We start from the raw sequence: 6877 nt of genomic DNA on the forward strand, positions 1-6877 counted from the left end.
TCTATGAGAATAGTCTGTAGAAATACACTGTGGTCTAGCAGCTACCCATTTGCCCTCTGCTAGCTCTCTTTTGTTCAGATTGATTCCAGCTCATTCCTAAAGACTCACCACTTTGACTCATACCAAAGTGTGACTTAGCTGCCATTTCCTTCTGGGTGGACTATGCCAGCCCTTTGTGCCTCACTTTAACTTGTGCCCATCTGCTTCCCTCCGCTCTGCTTAGTGGTGGGAACATATGGCCTTAAGTGCCTAACTCTGATTTCTTGCCACACCTTCAATTACACTGCCATATGTTCTAGTATCATACTGTAATTGCTGATAGTTAGTGCTAGAAATACAAAAGGGGCATTTCACAAGCCAACAGGTTTACTTCTGCTATATAATAAAGCTGAAACAGCTGTCACTGTACTATTCTCCGATAATCTCCTCACTGCTCTGCACACAAGGGTTTCGTAATTTCATGTATTTAAAATCATGCAATCAATCTTTGCTTATTATTTTGCTCTTCTCATCACTTTAAGATCAGCAAAGGGATAGCTTATTTTTACATTTTTCTGTTGCTGCATATTTTCTGTGTAACCCCTTATTCTCCATGGGAACCTCTTTAGGTCTCCTGTTACTAGGGAGAATATACATCAGAGGTGTCAGAGAACAATGAAACTATTTAATTTTACAAGGATGTTATATTCTAGGCAATGCTTTGCTTTTTTAACGACATTACAGTGCTGCCTAACTAAGATCTAAACCCCACTGTTTTTGGTGTAATAAGCAGGGCAGTACTCCCTGTGATATTTTTGCATTGCAAGCATATGGCTGCAGTTTAGAAAATCTACTGGAAGAACATTTGTGCAGTGTGCAAGCACTCTGGATTTCTATTATTCATGGTGACAACATAAAAGCTTCCACCTCCTTTAAATCATGTTTAATGCTGTCTAGCATTTTTGTCTTTCTGGGTCTGTTTTTTTTGTTTTTGGTTTGTTTTTTTTTTTGTTTGGTTTTGGTTTTTTTTTTTTTTGTTGTTGTTGTTTGTTTTTGTTTTCTGTTTTGTTTTTTTGGGTTTTTTTCCCTAAATAAATTTTATTGATTACAAAACAACTTACTTAAACATGAAAAACGCAGATGACTTAAAAATTAAATTATAACCTTAGGGAAAACCCTCCGTATGAAGAAAAATGAGAGCATGGGTTTAGTAGCTGGATTGCAGTGAGCACATATGACAGGTGACTGTCCAATGAGGAGTTATTTGTGGCACAAGCTAAGCAACATGCAACCAGCAAAACATTAGTTTATTTTAAGATAGTGGTTCACACAAAATGAGGTTGTTCACAGGAACACAAATACCAGTTTCAGCAATAATATAGTTTACACCCAACACAGAATCTAGTATAAAAGGAAAGGATAATCTACTTCTAATAGACCTTGCTTTCTAGTGTTCTATTTGTCTATGAATACTTATCTGTGCTATTTATCTAAGTGTATCCCTACACTCAGATACTCATAAAGGATTTTATGAGCCTGACATTATCATATTAGGTAACAGCCAGTGAGCTTTCATATTTCTAATCTGACAGTGTCAGTCCTATTGTCAAGATGGCATTATTATAAAGATATCTCCTTCATTGCCCTAATGTGTAATTCACAACTACTGAAACTCTAAATGTTTCTCTTCCTTTGTATTGTGTTTTGTTTGTTTTGTTTTATTTTGTATTTGGGTTTTGTTTTGCAACTGTTTTACAAAAGCTATTTGTTGTTTCTGTACAGAACTCTTCATTTGATATAGCATGCTGTCACCTAAATCAGAAAATCGACTGCTTACTCATTTGACTCTACCAGTTGCTGACCTCTGCTAGTCTTTCTTCATGAGTTTAAGTAAATTGCACTTTCTCTTGGAAACATGAAGGCTACTTGTTCTTCAGCCCCTTTATCTCTGGCATGGGCCACAAGCATTATGCCAGATCTGGGACACTGTATTATAATGGGATGACATGGCAGCTAAGAATGTCTACCGGATTGTCTTGCTTACATATTGACTCATTTGTTGTTCCTTTTAATGGTTCTGACTAATGACTGCTCTGTTCATATTCACCAATATGTAATATTACCTCAAGATTATTTTTGAGGATGACACATGCTTTCTTCAATTCAGAGCAAAATCCTTTGTTTCCTTTTTCATTTTCAGAGAATAACCTTTTTATGGGACTCTGCTTCTATTTTTTTCTTTTTTTAATCACATGGTCAATGCAAAAGGATGCTGATCTTAGTTGTATTTTCTACACTGTAAAAACATCGGCAAATATATAACGGATACAAGACTGTCAGCTTTCTTCTCAAGTATGATATAACATGATGATGTATGATAAACAGTGTGATGGAAGAAATAGAAGAACTCACATCATTAACTCAAGGGTTGGTGTAATTGTCAAAATTTTGGATTCTTTGAACATGGGGCAACTTTTACAGCACCTGCTCTACTGGAACCAGATGGGATGCATCTCTCTGTTAAGGGCAGAAGGTTTTTAGCTCATGAACTGGCAGACCTTGTTGAGAGAGTTTTAAACTGGAATGAAGGGGGGAAGGGGATGATGCATCTGGACTGTCTGGAAGGAGGCCCAAGGGTGGTAAGCCAGAGTTAGGGGTGAAATCAGCAGCCCAGCTGAGGTGCATGTGCACTAATGCACGCAGCATGGGTAACAAACAAGAAGAGCTGGAGGCCATATTGCAACAGCAGAACTATGATGTACTCACCATCACAGAGATGTGGTGGGACGACTCACATAGCTGGAGCACTGCACTGAATGGCTACAAGCTTTTCAGGAGAGACAGGAAAGGGAGAAGAGGTGAAGGGGTGGCCCTTTATATTAAGGAGGCTTTTGACACCATTGGTATTGAAACTTATAAAGATGGAGTTGAATGCCTATGGGTAAGAATTAAAGGGAAGACCAACAAGGCTGGCATCCTACAGGGAGTCTGTTGTCATCTACCCAACCAGGAAGAAGAGGTGGACAACTTATTCCATAAGCAGCTAGATACTGTCTCAGGATCATAAGCCTTTGCTCTTGTAGGTGACTTCAACCTACCAGACATCTGCTGGGGACTTAATACAGCAGCAAAAAGGCAGTCCAGGAAATTTTTAGAGTGTATGGAGGACAACTTTTTGTCACAGCTGGTGAATGAGTCCAGTGGGGAGAGACATGTTAGAACTGCTGTTTACAAATAGAGATGGGCTGGTGGGAGATGTGGTGGTTGGAGGCCAACTGGGGCAGAATGATCATGAAATTATAGAGTTCTTAAAATTTGATGAAATGAGGAAGAACACAAATAAGAATCTTATGCTGGACTTCTGGAGGGCAGACTTTGGCCTACTTAGGAGACTTAATCAGAGAGTTCCTCGGGAAGCAGCCCTTAAAAACAAAGGAGTCCAGGATAGGTGAGTGTGCTTCAAAACAGAGATCTTGAAGGCACAAGAACAGACTGTCCCTCTGTGCTGAAAGATGAGTTGATGAGGTAAATGTCCAGCTTGGATGGGCAAGGAGGTTTTGAAGGAACTTAAGAATAAAAGGAGGATGTAGCATCTTTGGGAGAGTCAGGTCTTTTAGAAAGTATTTAAGTGGGTTGTCAGAGCATGTACGAAAAAAATTAGGGAGATCAAATCTCAGTCTGAACTTAAAATGGTGATTTCTGTAAAGGATAATAAAAAATGTTTTACTGGTAAAAGGAAGGGTAAGACCAGCCTTTGTTCTTTACTGGACAAGGGAGGGAACTTAGTAACTGCAGATCAGAAGAAGGCAGAAGTGCTTAATGCCTTCTTTGTCTCAGTCTTTTGTGGGAACACAACTTGTCCCCAGGACAACTGTCCTCTTGGGTTGGTTGATGGTGCCAGGGAACAGAATGGTCCCCCCATTATCCAAGAGGAGGCAGTTAGAGAACTTCTGAGATGCTTGGATATTCATAAATCTATGGGACCAGATGGGATCCATCCGAGAGTCATGAGGGAGTTGGCAGATGAGCTTGCAAAGCCACTCTCCATCATTTACCAACAGTTCTGGCTCACTGGTGAAGTGCCAGAGGTCTGGAAGCTGGCCCATGTGATACCCATTCACCAAAATGGTGGGATGGAGGATCCTAGTAATTATAGACCAGTCAGCCTGACCTCAGTACCTGGTAAGGTCATGGAACAGTTTATATTGAGTGTGCTCACACAGCACTTACAGGGTGGCCAGGGTATCAGACCCAGCCAGCATGGCTTTGGGAGGGGCAGGTCATGTTTGACCAACCTGATCTCTTTTTATGACAAGTGACTGCCTGGTGGATGTGGGAAAGTTGTGGATGTTGTGTACCTGGACTTCAACAAGGCCTTTGACGTTGTCTCCCACAGCACACTCCTGCAAAAGCTGGCAGCCCACGGCTTGGACAGGAGCACTTTGTGCTGGGTTCAGAACTGGCTGGATGGCCGGGCCCAGAGAGTGCTGGTGAGCAGTGCTGCATCCAGCTGGGGCCAGTCACCAGTGGTGTCCTCAGGGGTCTGTGCTGGGGCCAGTTCTGTTCAATGTCTTCACTGACAACAAGGATGAGGGGATTGAGTCTTTCGTTAGTAAATTCGCAGATGACACTAAGATGGGATTGTGTGTTGATGTGTTGGAGGGTAGGAGGGCTCTGCAGAGAGACCTGGAATGGTTGAATGGATGGGCAGAGTCTAAGAGGATGAAGTTTAATAAGTCCAAGTGCTGAGTCTTGCATTTTGGCCACAATAACTCTCTGCAATATTATAGGCTGGGGACGGTGTGGCTGGAAAGGGACCTGGGGGTGCTGGTTACAGCAGCTGAACATGAGCCAGCAGTGTGCCCTGGTGGCCAAGAAGGCCAAAGGCATCCTGGCCTGGATCAGGAACAGTGTGGCCAGCAGGAGCAGGGAGGTCACCCTTCCCCTGTACTCGGCACTGGTGAGGCCACACCTTGAGTGCTCTGTCCCGTTCTGGGCCCTCAGTTTGGGAAGGACCTTGAGATGCTGGAGCACATCCAGAGGAGGGCAATGAGGCTGGTGAGGGGTTTGGAACACAAACCCTGTGAGGAACGACTGAGGGAGCTGGGGTTGTTTAGCCTGGAGAAAAGGAGACTCAGGGGTGATCTCATCACTCTCTATAATTCCCTGAAAGGTGGTTGTAGTCAGGTGGGAGTTGGTCTCTTTCTCCAGGCAGCAACTGACAGAACCAGAGGACACAGTCTCAAGCTGTGTCAAGGGTAATATAGGTTGGATATTAGTTTTTCATGCAAAGAGTGATAAAGTTCTGGAATGGCCTGCCAAGGAGGTGGTGGAGTCACCATCCCTAGATGTGTTTAAAAAAAGACTGGATGTGGCACTTGGTGCCATGGTTTAGTAGAGGTGTTAGAGAATGGTTGGACTCAATGATCTTGAAGGTCTCTTCCAAACTTGAGATTCTGTGATTCTGTGGTAACATCTGAATATATTCCATATTAGTAAAACAAAAATTTATTATTGAAGCAACATTTAATAATTTCTAGGGTAAAGCTGACAGGGTTATTTGGAGTTGTGTAATTTTGTTCTAGATTGCCCTTCCAATAATGTGCTGTATAAAAGGCTAAGAGAAAATTATATTAAGGTTAATATGTTGAATGGAATTACACATTAATAATAGCTGTGACCTCCAGGTAAGATGATAAATTATTTACTATAATTACACAAATCATCTTCAGTACTTACACAAATCAGCAATTACAGAAATAATCTTCATCTTTTACAAAATCAGTACTTAAATGTGTCATTTAGAATCAATGTGTCTCATTATGTCATTTTAAAAGAATATTTTGGTTAAATTTTTTTTTATAAAATTATCTCTTACTGTAACCATTTCCCCTAATTTGCAGTGGCTTCTGGGTAACTTGTAAATTGAGCTTCAATAAGGAGAATTATGTGTGGTGTCTGAAACTCATGGTTCTTGCTTTAGTTCATAAATTTCAGCACAAGACTTGTACAAGTAAAAGATCTGGGCCTTTTAACCTGTCATTTTAAAGTCAGTGCTTCTTGGCTACAGAATTATTTCTCTTCAGGCTTTTAAAATACAGTGTCTATATTTTAAATACTGTAAAACAGCATTGAAAATTAAATTAAATTTTATTTAATTACTTGCACTTTTAATTAATTTCTATTTGTTCTTATGCTCTTAGATCTGGTTGTGGGTTGTGAAGAGAGTGCTGCCTATGCTCTGCAGTGTCTGTGCCCCATTATTTAAAACAATGCAATGAAGTGCTACCCTATATCTACTAAATTCCACCATACAGCAAGAAAATGCTAGAAGAAGGAAAAACATTAAAGAAAACCCTGACAATAGTGTTGAAAAAAAAAATAATAGAGACCGTAATATCCTCTGCTATACAGAATTTTCCTTTATACAGGAGATTTGCCTTCTTTTTTCCAAGAATTTGCAAGAGTGACAGCAAATCTGTGACCACATTAGTCATTCTGTCAAGGATGGAAAAACCTAGAAAGAAAAAGATAATAATTGCCAAAGAAAACAGACACAGGCCTCCACAGATATAAATTTGCAATGCTGTTTACTCAACACACTCTACTCAACATGTTCCAGCTGTGCATGTGTCATTCAAGTGTCCAACTCCGTCTATACAGACTGTTCTGAGTCTCCTGCCTAATCAGCTTGTGGAAGCACAGCACTCCATTTGTTCAATTTGCCTGCACAGAGGAAGACATGACATATGTATTCAAAGCAATGCTAAAAACTGCTGTCAATGGGGCGGATTCCAATCTCAGCTAGCAAGTGAGTATTCCAATGCTGCAGCGGCACATAAGACCTCACATTTATATTCTGCTGCTTAATGGTGACGTATATGAAGGCTCATCTACG

This window comes from Passer domesticus, chromosome Z, assembly GCF_036417665.1.
Source record: "Passer domesticus isolate bPasDom1 chromosome Z, bPasDom1.hap1, whole genome shotgun sequence".
NCBI classification, from domain to species: Eukaryota; Metazoa; Chordata; class Aves; order Passeriformes; family Passeridae; genus Passer; species Passer domesticus.